We start from the raw sequence: 19441 nt of genomic DNA, 5'->3' as shown, positions 1-19441 counted from the left end.
GCCCGCCGTACACACATCCAAGCACACGCCCCGTGTGCACGCACAGTCCTGCACGCGGAGGGTCCCGGCATGGGCTCTGTGTGCGAATCCACCCATGGTGTGTTCCCACAGCCTTGAGGCCCCAGTGCCCTTTCATTTTCCTTCATTTCAGCCTTTTTGGGAGAATTTTAACTGTTTAAAACTGGATCAGAGTGAAGATATCCGGAAGCCCAGCATGTTCCTGGAAAAGGCCGCCGTGTGTGCAGTCCAGTTAGCCGGTGCCGCTGCGGCCGGCACGCGGGACACGTAATGTTCCCCCTGTTGCCATAAAAGGGAGAAAACACATTTTCTCTTTGGACTTTCAAATCACAGGTTGGGCTAAGGCCAAGGCCAGTGTCCATCCTTTCCTCTGTTTAGACTCCTCTTCACTAATCTGGTATCTACAACATGCTGTCATGTTTGGCATCTCAGTGCTTAGAGATTAAACAATCTGCATTTGGAAATGTGCATTAATAAGGGCTACATGAGGCCCATTCACAAGTCACCGAGTTTAGTTCTTACAATCTCCACAGAGATTATAGTTTACACGTGAGGTGATCTGGCCCCAAACCACACAGCTCGGGTCATCATAGATTCCCGAAAAGGAGAGAGCAGGATGCTGGCGTGGAGGTCACCGGTGAGAAGGGCAGCTGCTCTCCCTCCAGGAACAGTGGGGAGCGAAGTCTGCAGCACGGGCACCCAAGGGAGGGAATCTCCAGGCCAAGCTCACGACCAGGCTATCAGGAGAGAGGACAGAGATGCGGCAAGGTGGGGCCTCCAGCACAAGGGCACAGGCAGAGACAGGAAGAGCAGCACCAACATGCGGGCCCGCGGACCGTCCCCCAGCTCCGAGGACCCTCAGTGGGTCTCCTTGTGGCACCTGAGCCCTTAGACACGAGAGAGCAACTGTTCCTAAACGTGGCCTCCTGAGCACCAGCAGCCAGTGTGGGTTTGCACCGGGAACAGCCCTCTGTGACCTGGTGACCTGGGTGAGGGACAGATGGGGGCCAATCAGGAAAGTCTGGGCACTCAGTACCCAAAGCCAGGTCAGCCTACTGGACATAGGCAAGAGACAGGAAGTGGGCTGAGCTTGCTCCAGAGCCGCCAGGGAGAGCAGGCTCTCCCTGAGCTAAGTGGGGCCAGCCGTGTGCCACAGCAGCCCTGGCCGGGCCATCAGGCGAGCAACAGAATGGGGGCCAGCCATGGGTTTGGTCCCAAGGGAGAAACACTGGAATACTACGCAGGGCGCGGGAGCTCTGGACAGGTGCCTGGTCCGTTCTAGTCACCGTGGACACCAGGTCGCTCGGGTAGGACTGCAGAGCAAGGAAGAGACTGGAGGACACGGCAGGAGCTGCGGCCCTCGGGGGTCCGGCCACCCGCGTGTTCTTCAGGCTGGAACGGACACCGTTCCCTGCAGAGCCGCTCTGCCATGGCCAGCGGGACTGGCCTTTAAATCCCAGTGCGATAAAATACTCCTGTGTGATAATAGAGGGAGATGCTTACAATAACTATACTCACAAGGGTGCTGCGCAGAAGGAAAAGTGCTCAAGGGCCAATGGATGCCACCTCCCGAGAACAGGAAAACAGAAGCTGGTTGGCTGATAACCTCCTGTTCAGGACTGGAAAAGTTCAGAAGTAAAACTAAGCCAGCATCAACTAAGCCCTCCCACTCAGGACATTTCCCTCCTGGAAAAGCACGCCCTTGGCTGCAGTTTGCAGCCAGACCTTTCCCAGAAACAGCCTGGCTGTGCGGCTCCTCGTGCTAGGGCCCAAGATGCTGTCACCTGTGTACATCGGGAGGAGGGCTCCCTGGGGACTGTCTGTCTTGGCCGGCACTGGCGTGACCTCTCTTTCTCTGTGTCTTCTTTCTCAGGGCCACAGTGCTGCAAGCCCAGCTACCCCTCACCGGGCCCCTGGCCTTGCCACCCTGAGGGGACGCAGCCCTAGCTCACCTGTCTCTGTCATCCCAGCCAGCAGCTGAGCCTATCTGAAGATGCCACACTCGAGGACAGGCACAGCTGGGGACAAGGGTGAGGTCCTCACGAGCCCATTGCTAGGGGGACACAGTCATTCTCTAGGAGATGCTGGCACACAGTTGCTGGCCCAGAAAATGGTAGTAGCAAGCCCAGGCAATAGGGCTTGGGAGCGCATGTTCAGTGGTTGGACCATTCGCCATTGGTGATGGCATCTGTGTGTCACTGCCTAGGGTTGAGAGCTCTCACAAGGAGGTCCCCACTGAACCGGAGGGCCAACCAGTGGGAGCTGATGGCTCTCGAGAAATAACAGGGCCCAGCTCAAAGGCACAAAATAGACACATGTTTTGAGAGGAGTCGGGGGAGATGGAGAAGCTTCTAGCTGTGTGCTCTTCCCTACAAGCGGTCCCCTGGCACAGCCACCTCTGGCTGCTGATAGAAGAGATCATCCCACAGCCACCCACAGCGCGGAGATTCTGTCCCCATCCGCTCTCCTGCTTGGAAAACCAGTGGGACAGCATGGAGTAAGGGCTCACGTGGCACCCTATGTGTTTGTCCCCGAAGCCTCTTTGTCCATTCGCTTTCCATTCAGTCACAAGGCCAGGGGCAGTGGGTGTGTCTTGGTCCCTTTCTGCTCCATGTCTCCTCCCGGGCTCAATACCCGATGCCCACAACTCTAAGAAAGAAAGGTTGAGCTTGACTCACAGTGTGTAGAGGTTGCAGCCCATCGTGGGCTGGCTCCAAGGCATAGCCACACGGCAGAGGCGCCTGGCAGAGGAGAAACCGTCCGTTGCCCAGTGGAGAGGAAGCAGTGAGCGGTGATCAAGGAGGAGGGAGAGAGACCCTTCTGGGCCACACCCCGCTCACCACCTCCTCCACCAGGTCCAACCGTGAGCATCACGTTCAGCCGTCAGCTCATCGGCAACTCATCCACCCGTGAGCATCACACACCCCTGACCCAGTCACGTCCCCCAAGCCCCGCCTCTGAGCATGTGAGCTTTGGGGGACGTTCTGATATAAACCATATGTCTGCTACAAAATACATGCATTTAAGAAAGGAAAGTCTCACAACATAGGCAATCAGAAAGGAGGCCAGCTAGGAGCAGAGCAGGCGCTGCCAGGCGATGCTGTGCAGGGTGAGCCTGACGTTGATAATATTACGCGTGCTGTGCTGTGGGCGTGGAGCCCCTGGTCCCAGCTGGCCCCACTGACTCGCTGGCTCTCGCGCCCCAGGGCCCCTCCACGGCCGCGTCTGCATGGCCGGGAGACGCAACCCCAGACCTCGGGGAGAAACACTGATGGATTTCGCAGGGCTGGAGTTCCCTTCGGGGCCTGTTCTCCGTTCTCTCCTGTAATCCTGTTAATGCGCCCCGTCCACCACAGTTTTGTAAATTACAACCGCGCCGGTGCTTGTCCTTTGCTCCCGTCAGCACGGTGATCTTCACTCTTAACTTACTGCTAAATGAAGCATCTTCCACCTTGGGGATTTCACTTTCTCCTGCAAAGAATTCCTCCACGTAGACAGGGCTGTTTCTCCACGGCCACTTCCACAACACAGCGATCCTGTGGGTGCTGTGTTTTTAGAGTATCCAAGTACGTTATGTTAGGTCCACACACAGAGGGGCAGGTTTGCTTCAGAAAGAGAAGGAGGGAGAGAGAGGAAAGACAGGGAAGGGCGAGGGACGGAAGGAAACGCATTTCGGTGCCCCTCACAGAGCCAGCAAGCCTAACAGCAAAGTGCTGGAAGACATAAAGATTGCTCGACACACTTCTGCATGTAGCGGATAAAACAGAATTGATGAATAAAATATTCTAATAGAATTCACGGAGCCAAAAGCCTTTCTACTCTCTGGGCACAGAAATATATCAGAGCCGTGGAAATAGTTCTTGAGCTGTTGGTAAGAGCGCATTGTTCGGCAGAGCCATTTCAAAGCAGTGCTTGGTTTATAATAATGTCTTTTACGATCCCTAAGTCCTAAAACAAGCAAAGTAAATCACCCACCTAACACACCCATTATTACCTAAGTCCCTGTGTCTCATAAGCAAATCATTCTTCACAGCACCTCAAAATCCTGAGGATATGAAAATGTCTGCAAAGGGCGTGATTTTCAGGGTTACCACCGGCACTGTTTGGTGTGCCCTGCTACACTAAGTTTTATTTACTTTTCTAAGCAAGGCCCAAACTTCAGGTCTTCCTGGCCCCGTGGAAAGGGTAGACTCCTCCTCCCTGCACTGAGACTGGCACCAGTTCTAGCCCAGAAGCCCACAGCTCTGCCATTCAGCTCACAGACTTCTGTGGTCTGCTCTGTCATGCAGGCTGAGGAATTTCAGGGGCAGCCAGCCTCATATCTGCTTTCTTTTTTCTTTAGCAGCAACTTTATTTACTTATGAAATTTACTTCAAAAGGAGCTGGATGTGGAGGCACAAGCATGTCATCCCAGGACTCTAGGAGGCTGAGGCAGGAGGATTTCAAGGTCAGTCCAATCTGGGCAACTTAGTGACTTAATGAGACCCTGACCATAAATAAATAAATAAATAAATAACATACATAAATATACTATAAATCCCCCAAAGGGTAAATGACACCCTCCTTTTGCCACAGCCCCCCTTTCTGTGCACTCTTCTTTTGTAGCTGGTAGAACATCGGCCAAGGCAGTCTCCAAGGGAGCAGGGGTAGTGGTGCAGCCAGGGGCCTCTGAGGGCACCAAGAATTTCCCAGGTCCTAGAGGTTCTGGAGGGCTGACTCCCAATCTTCCATCTTCGGGCTGCAGGAAGTTTGGTCCGTGCTCTAATTCACGCCAAGACGTGTGTTTGAGTCCGCAGCAAAGCTGTGTCCTCTCTGCCTCGGTGACGTACCCGCCGCACTTCATCCAGGGTGGGCTCCGTCCACACCACTGCTAGAGATGGGCAGGGCATGCTGAGGAGGTGAGCTTCGCTGCAACAGCGCCACCCATGAAATCCACTGATACCGGAGGCTTCGGACCCTGAGCCCGGGAAGACGGCAAGACCTCAGCCTGGGAAAGCTATGTGGTGCACCGAGATGAAGAGAACCAAGTGCCCGGTGTCTCAGCAGGGGGACGCAGCGGGCTCTCTCTGCAGCCCTTTGTGGGGCCGGGGGCCCCGGCTTTGAATTAGCGCCTTGTGCCTGCAGAAGACGGGAGATGGAGGAGGCTGTCCCTGAGCTGTTGCACCTCCACACACAGTCTTCCCGTCAGGGCACAACAGGACTACCTGCTCTGAGGAGGGGGCCCGGCCCTGGGGCCAGGAAAGCAGGGGAGTGGGACTCCTGGGGACGTGTGGGCAGGTCTGTGTGCAGCTCAAAAGGCTCTAGGGAGGACGGACAAGACTCCACCCTGGAGCCTGTGCAGCCCTCGGAGTGAGTTCACAGGAGCAGATACAGCAAGGCAGCTGTGAGGGCAAGACGAAAACCTTTGCCTGCAAATCTGCCCAGTTCGGCTAGGAGTCGCTTTGTGCGGTTGGATTGTGAGGTCCTGGGGCACCATTTTCCCTATGTGTATATCTGTGTGTGCGTGCATGGGTGTCGTGCCTATGTGCACACATATGTGTCTTATTTACTCAAATGTCATGTGTGTGCACACGCGAGTGTCGTGTGTACCTGAGTGTGCATGTGGGTGTGTGTGTTACACACACTCAGGTGTGCTTGGAACGGTCAAACTGCTGGGAGCAGTGAGCTTGGCATTCCCTTGGGGAATACTTGTGCACCGCGTTTCCAACAACCTCAGGCTGCACTGTCCACTTCTACCCCAGCGTGGCCGCCTCCCCACCCCACGCCACGCTCAGCTGCTCCTCTGCCTGCTGCCTGGGCATCGCTCAGGCCGTTCCCCAGGACGTGTTGCCACGCTCCCCAGGCCTCTGCTGCGCAGCACCCTCTGCCACTGTCCACCCCCATGCATGGTCCCGGTCATTCCTGAGTCTTCTGACCTAGCACAGGGCACGCTTGACCCCGAGGCCTCCCCTTCTCGGGGACAAACCCAGTGTCCCTCCCAACACCCCTTTCTCCCAGCCTCCATCCGGGTCTGCGCGGCTGGCTGCTGTTGGTCGGTTTTTTCATCCCTTCCAATGTTTTTAAGCGTCGGTGGCTGCTCCTGCACGTCTTACCCTGGGCATTGGCTATTTCTGCTCCCTGCAGACCCGGATGTGGACGCTGACAGGGTCAGCTGCCTGGAAAGCCCTGCGGGCTTTGCCTTGGGGGTCTGGAAAGTGGGACTGAGTCCAAGCGCACCCCTCCGATCGCTGTGGGCGTGCCGGTCCTGGGCTGTGTGAGCTCAGAGCTGCCCTCTTCGCTGCTTGTTTTCAATCAGTGCACTTTTGCGGAACATGCGGTGACACTCGTCGTGGGGACCTGGTGCAGATGCATTAAATGCATCGCCATTCTTTTTGTGTCCCTTCTCTTCCCCTCCCTCCCTCTCTTGGTCCCTTCCCCTTTGCAGAAGATCCATATCCCTGTTTCCCATTATCTATCTTTCATTTTGCCCTTTAATTTATGTACACTTTGTGTTTCTCATATGAGAGAAACCACGTAATATTTAAGTTTGTGTGTCTGATTTATTTCATGTAAAATTATGCCCTCAAGGTGCATCCATTTTCCTTCTATGGCCTCAGGTGTGTTCTTCTTTACGGCATAATAGTGCTCCACTCTGAGGAGTCTTTTCCCCAGCGCGGCCGTGTCCCTTAAGAATCCGCCCTTCTTCCCCTGCGCTCGCCTCTTCAGGGGATCCTGGGGTTCTACTCCCTCGCCCTCCACAGAGTCTCAGCCCTGTCTCCTCAGGGGAGCAGCAGCCTTTGCCCTGCAACACCTCCCAGGGCGGCCATGCCTCGTGGCCCCAGAGCACCGGCCACTCTGCTCAGCTCATCAGCACCTGGCCGCACTTTTACTCTCCAAGTCCTTTGAGGGCTTTATTTTTCAAAACCTTCATTTTTTGCAACTGAGAAAACTGAGATGCAGAGAAATTAGGCAAATGACCCAAGAAACCCTAATCTCCCAGAGCTGGAGCGGAAGCCAGCTCGCCGACCCTTGAGGCGTACAGCAGGGTGTGGACAAACTCCAGAAGACATCAGGGCAAAGCAGGAATGGCCAGACATCCAGGGAGAAAAGGCCTGTGGCCGGGGTGCGAGCCCAGCTGTCCCATGTTGTCTGGAGCAGCCACGTCCCTGTCCTCTCCCCTGCCCCTCCTGGACGCACACTGCTGTCCACCTCGTGAGGACCAGGCCAGGACGTCCTCCCCTTGGACCTCGGTGAGCACAGGGTCAGACAAATATCAGAGGAGCATCAGCCCGTCTGGTCCACCTGGTGCAGGTGCGAAAACCCAGGTGGACATCGTTAGCCAGAAGGATCCCAGCCGGCTGGAGCCGCCCTCAGGACAAGGGCTCCTGGCCCTGGAGAAACCAGGTGAAATGGAGTTTAACTCTCATTTAAGAAACCAAGATTATCTTATTCATTTTTTTTTTGTCTTTTTTTCCCCCCTGGTACAAAGAATTGAACTCAGGGGGCTGGGGATTTAGCTCAGCGGCAAAGCGCCTGCCTGGCAAGCGCAAGGTCGTGAGTTCGGTTCCCGGTACCGGAGAAAAACCAAAAAAAAAAAAAGAATTGAACTCAGGACCTTGTGCTTGCCAGGTAGGCGCTTGTACCACTGAGCTATATCCCCGCCCCTGAGATAATCTTATTCACATGAAGATGTCTTAGATAAGAAAGCCTAACTGCTGAGTCTGCAGACAGCAGCCTAGAAAGGAATTCTCAGAGCTGGTCACAGCATAAGTCTCCCTTTCCTCCTTCTGACTGCCAGGCTGGCGATCGGTTTCATTGCAGCATTCAGGCAGCATCTGCACAGGTAAGCGCCCCAAGGAGCGCAAGCACCAGCTGGCTGGAGGTCTGGTCTGCACATGGCATAGCAAGGAGACCTGGCCACTGTCCTCCAGGACAAATGATGCACGGTTCCATCAATATGCACCAGATGTGTGTACACAACGCATGTGCAAGGGGCACCAGAGCCCAGGGCCAGACACCAGGGGCACCTGCAGAGACTTCCCTGGCTGGAGCCTGGGGAGGGGCTCCCCATCAAGGGGTCCCCGCTAATCGGTAGCTGGTATCGCATGCGTGCGGCAGCTGGCTTTACAGAAATGCGAATTAAGATGACACTCAGATTCCATCTGACCTCAGAAAGAATGGCCATCATCAAGAAATCAAATAATACAGTGCTGTTGAGGATTTGGAGAGGGGAAAGAGCCCTTCTACACTGTTGGGGTCACTAGGACAACACTATGGAAATCAGTATAAAGACTCCTTGGGAAACCAAGACTAGAAGATCTATTTGACCACGCTGATGTGTTTCCCTTAACACCGTGGTCTCAAGGCGCCTCCGTTTTCCTAAAAGAGACTGCAGTTCATCCTTCTTCGGGGTAGTAGCGCTCCACTGTGTGCAAATACGGCACTTTCTCTACCCAGTCATCCGCTACTGGACAGAGAGGCCGCTTCCAAGATGCAGCTATTGTAACGGCTGATTGTGTGAGTTTGAGAAGTTTAGAAGCTTAACTAAGTTGGCTCAGCAATTCCAGCTATTCCCCTTCCAGGTATCTCCCCACGAGTTAAAGACATCATATTACAGTCATGCACACACACCTGTATTTGTAGCAGCACGACTCATAATAGCAGTGTCAGTGTTTTGCTAGAGAAACAGATGTAACACAAGATACACAAATGTATAAGAAATACAAGATTGGCTCAGGATCAGTCACAGAGTCGGATGAGGAAACATGTAGAGAGTGCACACTGGAGGCTGAGGGATTCAGTCCAAGGTCTGCAGCTCACTGCAGCATCCATGCAAGTCCATATTAGGCCAACGGGTCTGTGACCAAAAGCTGAAGAGTCTACCTGAGAAGGCTGAAGGATCTGAGGTGGGAGCAGAAGGGCTGCCCTGGAAGCTGGGAGACAACGTCTGAGCTGAAGGTGAAGCCTGGAGCTCCTCTGTAGAACACAAGCAAGTCTGTCCTTCGTCACTTCCCTTTTATATCACCAGGCAACAAGCTGCCCTGGGGTGGGTCCTTTGCACTCCAGGCTGTGGAATTGCTCAGCCAACTTAGTTAAGCTTCTAAACTTCTCAAATTCACTCAATCAATCAACCGTTACAGTAGCTGCATCTTGGAAGCGGCCTCTCTGTCCATTAGCGGATGACTGGGTAGAGCAAGCGCGGTATTTGCATACAATGAACTCCACTGCCTCGAAGAAGGATAAACTGCAGTCACTTTTAGGAAAACGGAGGCACCTTGAGACCTGACGTTAAGAGGAACACATCAGACACACATGCTTAAATGTCGCATGGCTTCTCTTACATAAGAAACCCAAATTACAAACAAGAGTGAATAAGAGACAGATAACAGGAAGCAGGACGATAGATCCTTCTAAGGGGAAGAGGACCCAGCAATGGGGCGGGGGCAGGGAAAGGCTAAGGGATGAAGAAAAGGGATTGGGGTGCATCGTGTCCAAGCTGCATCGTGTCCACACACCAACTCCCCACCAGGCTGTGATCACTGTGTACTGCAAACGTTTGCTAACAAAAGCAGAGAAAGAGAAAACACTGGCAGAGGGGCAGAGGGGAGGAAAGGGAAAGGAGAAGAGATGGTCAAGGTGCCATTTGTGCCTGTACGCGTTCCCCAAGATGGCAGTGACTATCACACGCTGCAATGTACATGTGTATGTGCTGTATGTGTGTATGTGTGTGCTCCTGTGTCCCCCACACTCTTGCCACGGTGTCCAGCAGAACCCCGGGGCTACTGCGAGAAAGGGCTGCAGCAACGTGACCAAAGTGCAGCCTGACAGATAGGGTGCTCTGCAGACTCCGTTAGGTCGCACCCGCCCCGTCCAGGACTGTGCTGAGACATCGTCACAGGCCGTTTCCCTGGGACACCGTGACATGGACAGGATGGGCAGAAGACACCAGGCCTGAGACATGGCCAGCATAGTGGGGAAGCCAGGAGCGGACGCAGAAGCCAGCAGTCCCCAGGATTCAGCCATGAGGCGAGAACGGGGGGCAGGACACTGGCTTTGGGGTCAGAACCCACCGCCGACTTTCAGAGAGCAGCTTCAGGAGGGCCGGGGCGGTTACACTGCGGAAGCATCGGCAGGGCTCCATCCTCACCAATCAGGTCCGGGCAGAGCTGGCACCAGGCAGGGTTGACATGGGGCAGGGTTGACAATGCCCGGGCGGCATCACAGGCTCTTACTGTAGCTCTGTAGTCCCCTGCACTGTGGATGTGACCCAGGTAAGAAATGCAGTACACCACAAAATCACATGCATCATGCATACATGCATGCCCATGCACACTTGCACACGCATACACTCACACGAATGTTCGCACACATGCACAGGAGAGCGAAAGCACCGCTAGCTGACACCAGCCTCACCAGCTGCAGTGTATGCTGACTTCTATTTGCACCTGACACTGAGAGCCACTCAGCTCAGCAGCCACCACGCTGCACGCGCTGTCCACACCAGGGAGCAGGAACAGAGCACAGGAGGACGGGCCTCCACGTGACTTTCAGGTCGCTTCTCAACAGGCCCTGCGAGCCCAAGACCTCCTTCCCAGGGACCTTGGCTGCAGGCCTCAGGTGCTGACCGTACCCCAGGGCTGACATGTGGAACGTGGGGCACCTGCAGCTGGGCCCAGCAAGGATGGGGCTGGCAGAGAACACTTCTCTTGCCCCTCCAGGAACGGCCATGTCACCATGCTTGGCTCTCCAAGGACAAGTAGGCCACCGCACTCCCTCGAGGACCTGGCCTGAGGGAGGAGGATGCAGAGAGGCAGGCGGCCCAGCCAGAGCCCTGTGCTGGCTCTGGAGTCTCCTTCCCACTGGTCCCTCCTCCCTGGCCAAGGAGAAGGTGGCCGTGCCTGGTGGGCACATCGGGGGTGGCTGAGGCCTTTCCCTCGGTGCCCTGCAGCCACTGCTGCCCAGCTGAGCCGACAGTCAGAAGCTAAAGTGCAGGGGAGCGAGCCCCGCCTCTGGGTGCCTCCCCCGCCCAGCGCACACTCGAGGGCACGGGAGATACACAGGGGGCACAGCCACTCCCGGCCCCAGCTTCCCGTCCCCGTCCCCTGGGACTTGTTTTCCTCCCCCACCTCCTGCGGACCTGACGGGATGCCCAGTTGAATCCTTTGGCCGTGTCCCGCGCAGCACTCATCCTAGTGTCTGCTCACTTGCTTCCTCTCCTGAGGGAGAAGCTCTGCAGAGAAGCAGGCAGCCTGGCAGCACGGTCCTGCTGCTCCTGCTCAGGACCAGACCTCTCACTCCAGTGGGAGCAAAGGCGAAGCAGTGATGATTTTACTTTTGTCCACACAAGATTTGGCAAGACACTGACCACCAAACCCAGCCAGTCCCAGTCTCTCCCCACTAAGTCGGAACTCCAACCCTGGATTTTTCAGTTTCTAAGTTTTTCAGAAGCAGAGGGTCCCAAGAACACTTTAGTGAGATTCAAGTCTGATTTCCAAATAGAAGCTAGGCACGCCAGAGTGTGAGATCCCATGCACTGACAGAACCAGGGCGAGTCGAGAAGGAAACCATTCACACAATCTTCATCCCCTGTGTATCTATCTGGTGGAGGAATCGCAGTCTAAACACAGGCTTCGGTGGAAGTGTACGTTGCAGTGTGGGACTGAGGTCCGTAATTCTCCGATACAGCGAGAAATAGAGACACCAGGCTGGCTCCCTCAGCGGGAATGAAGGTGCAGACCCAGCTACCTGAGCTTAATGCAGGACATCCTCTCAGTGCTAAGCCCCCCACTCTGAGGGGCTAACAGTGCTGCCGTCATCTGTCATGCAGTGACTACTCTACAGTGTCACTTTGTAGACATCACCCAAGGAACTGAACACTGTTATATCCCAGCGACCATCGCCACCCTTCAAGAAAACAGCCCATGAGCAGTCGAGGGCGATCATCTCAGTGAATTCCCCAGCCAAAGGCTAGCGCTGGCTTCTTTGGAAAGCTCAGGAAAACAATGCTCTTGGAAGACGACAGCAATCTGCTGTACCGCCTTGTTCAGAGCAAACTTCTCTCCCCAGGGATACATGCACATCATTCGCCAAGGGTCACTGCCCCACGTCTATCGTCCCGTCTATGAACAAGTTTGTGCGTCGAAAAAAACCTCATCTGATTTTTCTATTTGTTGGCAACATTAAAGGATTAGGCGGGAATAAGCTGGAGGTGTTTTATTTGCAGGGAAAAGGGAAACAATCCAGTTTCTGTCTGCTTCTTAACCCTCTGGGTTTATCTTTTCTCTCACCTGGAGACTTTGATGTTAAAAATATTATCAACTTCCAAAGAGTCCTGATAACCAGGCAACATGCATTTAAGGGATTCTCTTTGTAGGAAACAGATACATGATATTTTTCTTTAAAAAGAAAAAAGCCATTCTGATTTTGTAGGGATTAGACAACGGCACATAATGCATTGCCTTCAAAATGGTCCTTTCTTGCCCACAATTGCAATATAAAATAGCTTCAAACAACAGGATCAAGTGCTGCTAAACAAAGATTTTTCCCAATGACCCCTGCTTTGCCAGCGATTCCAAGTCCTGTAACACCCGAGCACTGCAAAATGGGCCTGGTCTTACATCCTGGGCACAGCAGGCAGCAGCCCCACGCTGTATGCAAAGCCCTCTGGGCCACTTCGCTCCCTCTCCCGGGGCAGGCTGGGGGTACCAGCTTCGACCCGAGGCTCTCCATAGCTCCCTGCATGAAAACACCCTTAGGAAATGTCCTGGAGGAGCTCCCAGCCATTGTCTATCTTTTTGCCTCTGATTTGGCCCCAAAAGCCTGCGGTACACAGGGCGGTGACAGTGAGTGACTGTGCTCCTCTGGGTGCCCACATTGCAGGGGTGACTCTGGCCCCCATGCATGGAGCTTCGCTTGGGGGCTGGGCACCCGCACACAGGCTCCTGTGTTCTCAGAGTGGGTGGAGTAAGGCATGAGGATCAGAAAGCCCAGGACCTGGTGGAGACCCTGACAGCTTCCTGTCACCTCCTTCTCCTCCTCTCTTCCCTCCTCCATCTCTTGGTCCACTTTTCATTTGCAAGAAATCTATCTCCCTGTTTTTTATCTTCCTGCTATCTCTTTCATTTTGCTTTTTCATTCATTTATACTTTGGATTTCTCAGGTAAGAGAAACCAATATTTAAGCTTGTGTGTCTGATTTATTTCCCTACAAGTGATTCAGGTTTATCCTTGTTTATGGCAGAGTAGTACTCCATTGCTAGTTTAAAATTTTTGCTGTAGGGGCTGGGGATTTAGCTCAGCGGCACAGCGCCTGCCTGGCAAGTGCAACATTGTGAGTTCAATTCCCGGTACTGGAAAAAAAAAAACAAAAACAAAACAAAACAAAAATAAAATAAAATAAAATTTTTGCTATAAACTAAAACACCAACGCAAAAAAATCACAAGCAAAGGTAAAAGTTGGTGACCCATGATGAGGTGAGTTTTCACCAGCCCTGTCCAGAGCCAGAATGTGCGTGGGTTCCTCGGGGACCTTCCCTAGGCCTGGCCCGTGTGGCCCCTTCCCAGTGCCCAGTTCTCCAGGAGGCTGCACTTCTTCCTGGCTGGCTCAGCCAAGAGTACACCCTCAGAAGAGTTGCTTAGGCACACTTACTAAAGATGGTTCTTTCAAACCATGTCTCTCTCCACAGTTCCTGCTGAAGGATTCGGGATGGGGCAGGTACCGAGGGTCCCACCCGGGTGGACATCAGGCTGTGTTTCCTGCTGAGATCCATGCGCTGAGATCCATTTCCTGCTGAGATCCATGGCTCTCTCCTGGCCTTTTCCTGCAGATTGACAGCTGTCCCCAGAGCTGTGGCCCCACCCTGGCGCTGTCCCTTTGACAAGGGCATGGCGATGTCGTGTTGTCCTGTTGTCTGTCCCGGAAGCACAGGATATAGCATCTCACTCACACTGGGAGGGGCCGCCCTCACATCCGTCCCTTCTCTGGACTGCAGAGTGGTGATGCTTCCTCCCTATCCCTTGGTGATTAACTGCAGTGATGTTAGGAAGAGAAAGCTCCTCCCATCTCTCACTTGTGTACCTAGTGACACATTTTGTACCTGATTTTCAAGACAATGAATTATGTCTAAAATGCAACCAACTAGTGTTTTCCTTAACACCAGTATGAGCTCACAAATTAGAACCTAATTACCAGGTTTCCACTCATCACAATTCTTAGCCTTTTGAAAGTTCAAATTGTCCCATAGCTGGCCATAGGGGACTTCAAAATTGACTCTTATGCCTTTCGAAATGACTCTACTCGTCTTTGGTAGCTTGTCTGATATGTCAAGATGTTCCAGATATGCTCTTTGAATGGGAAATGGTCATCAAAGGGTTGAGTGTTGGTAGTGGGGTGTCCGTCATTATCTGCTTTGTCACTGTCTCTCGGCCTTTCCAGTAGAAAAACGTAGCAAAGATGACAGACAGATACATAGATACACAGACCGATCAGATAGCCAGATAGATAGACAGACAGGTAGACAATAGATGATAGATAGATAATAGAATAGGTAAATATAATTGATAGAATAAACAAAATCAATAGATATAATAGGTATACTGGATAATAGGTAGACATACCTCATAAAAATAGCATAGATAGGTAGATAGATATAGTAGATAGATGGATATAATAGGATAGACACAATAAATATACGTTAGGTATTATAGATGAGTAAATATAAATAGATACAAGGAATACATGAGTAGACAAAGTAAGGTAAAATAGATACCATAGATAGATACCATAAATAGGTGCCATGCATAACTGTATGTAGGTAAGTAGAGAAGTAGGTATAATCAAATATATACAATAGCATATAGTATACGAATAGATACAAGAAGGTGGATATGACTGATAGATAGATATTTAATTATTTAGATATTTAAGGAAAAATAACTCTTGAGCACCTGCCAAAGTTTGCAGTTTATAAGTTGCAACCTTGCGTGTCAATTGTCACACTTGATCTTTCATACCAGATCCTACTGCCCTCCCGCTGTTCAGGCCAAGGCCAAGACACGCAGCCCTGTGGTTGGCAGTGACAACACCAGTACTTCTGATTGGGCTGAGTGGGGGTGACATGGCGCTGTACCCACCATCAGTGTTGTTGAAGGGATCAGGGCGGCTCTAATTGCTCTTGTTCGAGGGATTCCGGAAGGTCCACACCTATACTGGCTCCACCCCCAGAATTCTCGATAACCAATTTTCAAGGTTCTGTCTCCTATATTTATGTCAATCACATTCTAGATGCTTTTAGAGGTAAGAAATTCAACACCAATTTCTGTTTTATCTACCTAGCCTGGTATGTGTGGCTCAGTAATTGACATTAATGACATTATGATAGTAGAAATTTAAGCCAGAAGAAATGTCAGAAGTTGACGAGTCTGATATTTTCAATTTATGACACTAGAATGTATTTTCTGAGTACTTTTTCTGACTATGTCACTGCTAGTATTTGGGATTTTCATTATGAAAGGGTCTTCAGAGGTGTAGTAGAATGAGCAGATCCATCTTTGTGGGTTTTCTGAGCCTGGGGGCCCCTTGGGAAAACCCTCTCCCGGGTTGTTGAGAAAGAGATCTTCACGAGAACATGAACGATTTGTACACGTGCAGGATTTGATCTGCTGCTTTTGACATTTAAGTGCTTGACCCATCAGAAAGTAACTTCAGTGTGAGCCATGAGGCAGGAAATCTCACTCTAATTTTTGCTGCTTTTTATAGCCATCTGCAACTGTCCCAGCACCACTTGTCAGATAATCAAACTGGCTCTTCCCAAATGGTTATACACACGGCCTTCCTAACATCTTACATTCCTCTGCATATGAAGTCTGTAATGTGTTTCATTCTTCCTCCTTTTCTGGAATTTACATCTTTCATTTCTTTCTTTCCTCTAACAATGCCCCTTGTCTCTTGAAAGCACTTTCCCAGGCCTCTGCTGGTAAATGTCACTACCTGTGCTGGTCTTAATGGGAAAGCGCTTCGTGTTGGCCTTTTCAGCACAATTTATGTCAGATTTGGGGTTAATACGGAGAGTATTTGCATCCCACTGCCACCCACATATTACTATTTTATAAAACTTTTGTTAAATTGGATATTGATGCAAATTTTAATAAATGCCTTTTCAGCTTCAATGGAGGTACTTTTTTACTATCTTCATACAAAATTATATTGATAGAGTTTTCTAGTATGGATTCATCTTTGTACTCTAAAAACAGGTCAGCTTACTCTGTCACGGGGCGTAATCTGTAAACACAGATTTAAATTGTGCACGCCTTTGTTAGAACTATCTTTGTATCATTCATTGTTCCTGCGTGAGAGTTACCTGTATGTTTCCATCTCCTTTCCCTTTTGCTCCCCGTGCTAGGATTATACAAAGATTGGAATTCTCTGCTTCCAAGAAGTCTGAACAGCAGTGGGCCAGCCACCATGGGTGGGGAGAGCATTTTGCCTGCTTTAGTTGTTTCTGCTTTTGATAGCTTATCAGCTTTGTTTATTCCCGTTATCTGCCAGTAATATTAGAATCGGCCATGTGTCCTGATTCTCAGATTGTGTGCATATATCTGATCAAAATCATCTCTTCTATTTGATATTTTTGTTTCCTCTACCAACAATTTCAAAACTTGTATATTTGTAATTGTACCTCTTTTGTCTCTACAGTTAAGTTAGCTTTCAGGGCATCCATTTTTCAAATTTTTTGCAAGAATCTTACTTTTACCACTTCTCTGATTCATTAATTTCCATCTTCACATTTATTAGTACCTTCCATCTGAAGTGCTGGCTGGGGTTCTCTTTTTTCTTCTTTTTTAACTGATTCAGCTGTGCTTATTTCTTTGGTTTACACTCTTTTCACTCAGTACTAAAAATATTTAAGGCTATTGATTGTCTATAAGTGTTGGCTTTGCTGTGTGGCAGATTCTGAGGGGTAGCGTTTTATCATCATTATTTACTCCATATGATAAGATTTTCCATTCTGGTTTTATCCTAGAGTGAAAATTGCTGCTATGTTTTGTTTTGTATTTTGGTAAATGGAGGTAATTAATTACAGGCAGTGATGTATCTGGGGTTTTACTTTCTAATTTTAAAAATAATTTCTGATTTAATTATCTTGCAACCAGGGCAACCGTAAAAAAACATGTCACCCAAAGTCCTGCAAGATGGGTAGATTAACAGGAATACGTCGCCTGAGCTCCCCTGGCCTCTCTCTTCTCTCCTCCCCTCTGCTGTTGCTGCTGTTGTTGTTGTTGTTGGTGGTGGTGGTGGTGGTGGGGTGTGTGTGTGTGTGTTACTGGAAATTTAATTCAGGGTCTTCACACTGAGCTGGGTGATTTCGTGAGCCACTGTCTCAAAGTGGAAAATAGAAAACGTTGGCAGTGTGGCTCAGTGAGAAGACCCCAAGTTCAGTCTTCAGCCCCGCGAGCCCCAAGCTGGCTGGTGTTTCCGCTTTTCCTGTGTCTGTGCCGACTCCCTCTGGGACTTCTTTGGAATTCAAGCACTGCAGGGGAAGGTTCTGCTGTCCTCAAGGACAGTGTCCAGTTTCACTCTGCCTTTCATCTGCGGAGACATCCGTGCTCCCAATGATGCCCCGGAGGCTTGAGAGGCGGAATCGGGTCCCACGGGTCACCGGTCATGGGTGCCACCTTGGACAACCCAATGGGCCTCTGGCCCTTATGCCCTTCATTTGTGCTGACCATCACGGACCCCTGCCATTTTCCCAGGCGTCCCCAGGCACCTGCAGAAGGTCAGACACACTGCTTCCTCTTCTTCTGTGCTCCAGAAGCCCTGGAGTTGCTGCTTGCCGGACCTGTAGCTGCTCCCACGCCCACTCTGATGCTGCCGTCTGGGCACACAGACCCTGTGTGAGCCCCGCAGAGTGACAGAAGCCAGCTGGCCCTTGGTCTCAGGATGAGGAGAGAACACGCCCTGCTTCCCACCCAGGGGCCACGGCAGACAGTCTGCGGCGGGCCCCACGCGGCCCTCCATTTCCTCCCCATCACCCCGGAAGGTTCTCCCCTCCTGATTGATGGTGACACTGAGAGGCACTGAGCCCGAGGATCGCAGTGCCAGGGATCCCTTAGCAACAGAACGCTGTGTCCTGCCAACTCTCTCTGCGAGCTGAGAACCTGGGCTTCACAGAAGTTGTGTTTTTAGAAAGCTTTCTGCACCAGGCAGGGTGACGAGAGGACGGCTCATCACAGACGCCGACAGGCGTTGGCCCTGGCTGGCCCTGTTTATGATTTCCGGGGATATTTTAGATGCTATTAGAATGGCGTGGTGTTCAAAAACAATTTACTTTTAATCACTGGCTATTAATCAGCCATGGATCGACGTCAGTTAGCTCATAAAGCTGACGACATAAAGTGCTGGATTTGTGAAGAAATATCAACTGGATTTCAGCCACAAGCATTAAAAGCAGCATAAAACCAATGTACCGCCAATGGGGTATGAGTGGTCCATTAGGGACGTCTGCTCACCTTGTAAAACTGGAGCCAGCGATGTTATGGGAGGAACCTTCACTGCAGGAGCCCAGACGGGTGCTTCGGGGTGAAGGGGATGACTAGGCACCTGATGGGCCCTTTCAGCCTGGTTTTCCCACACGAATGCACTCACACTGTGGAGACAGGGTGTGGCACTAGTGTCATTAAATTCCCATTTTTAACACGGTCCTTACGACTATTCAGTGTGTATGACTTATTTTAAAATAAGTCTGACCTCGACAATGAGAAAGTGTGGGATGGACTTCAGTGTTGGTGGGACTAAGGAATTCACCGATCCTCACGTTTTAATTGTACCTGTGTGCTTTAGCAGTGAGCGTAATTAATGCATAACAATAGAGCAGAGCCCTTCCACTGACCTGGCAGTTTCATCAATGCTCCTTCCTCTCTCTTCGCGAGGTGCTTAAGTGGTGATAAGCAAGAAAGTGGCTGCCGCTGAGTAACGCCTGGCCGCGGGTTTCAGTGAATCATAGGAGAACTGACGAAAAGTATGCACCAATTTTCCACAGACCTGCCATCGTAATACATAACCTGAGGTTCCTGCAGGTAAGTTTCCAGACCAATTAAATTTTTTCCCACTTCTCTTTGGAGATGCTCCGGGCTGAATTATGAAACGGGCTATTCTGTATTCAGAAAGTCTTCCCCTCACCAAAATTAGTCGGCGGAGGGAGGTTTTAGAGCCAGTTGGTTGGCAAGCTGGACTGGACATTTCCCTCCCACTGTCCACTCTAAAACAGTGCGGGGTTCAAATTCTTCTGAGAATCATCTGTTCCACGTTTACTGGGCAGAAGCAGTACTGCAGTCCAAACTTCAGATGTGGGCAGAGCCTCAGTGGAGACAGTGGCCGTGGAGCCCAAGCTGCCTGGCCGAGAAGGGTGTGGCCATTCCAAAGAGCAGGGGGCTGGACGCTAGGGACG

General features: G+C 51.3%; 1 long non-coding RNA gene across 1 annotated transcript; it reads right to left on the bottom strand.

The window, feature by feature from the left end:
- Window positions 1–10165: 10165 nt before the first annotated feature.
- On the bottom strand, window positions 10166–19029 carry LOC106149166. Its single transcript, XR_001235156.1, has 3 exons — window positions 18884–19029; window positions 18504–18640; window positions 10166–10251 (listed from the first exon to the last, which is right to left on the bottom strand). It is a non-coding gene; the product is annotated as an uncharacterized LOC106149166 (long non-coding RNA).
- Between the last annotated feature and the right edge of the window lie 412 nt (window positions 19030–19441).

Source organism: Chinchilla lanigera, unplaced genomic scaffold (assembly GCF_000276665.1).
Source record: "Chinchilla lanigera isolate Chin_1 unplaced genomic scaffold, ChiLan1.0 scaffold00003, whole genome shotgun sequence".
Lineage (NCBI taxonomy): Eukaryota > Metazoa > Chordata > Mammalia > Rodentia > Chinchillidae > Chinchilla > Chinchilla lanigera.
The sequence above is the reverse complement of the archived record's forward strand: the minus strand, read 5'-3'. Positions and strand labels throughout refer to the sequence as shown.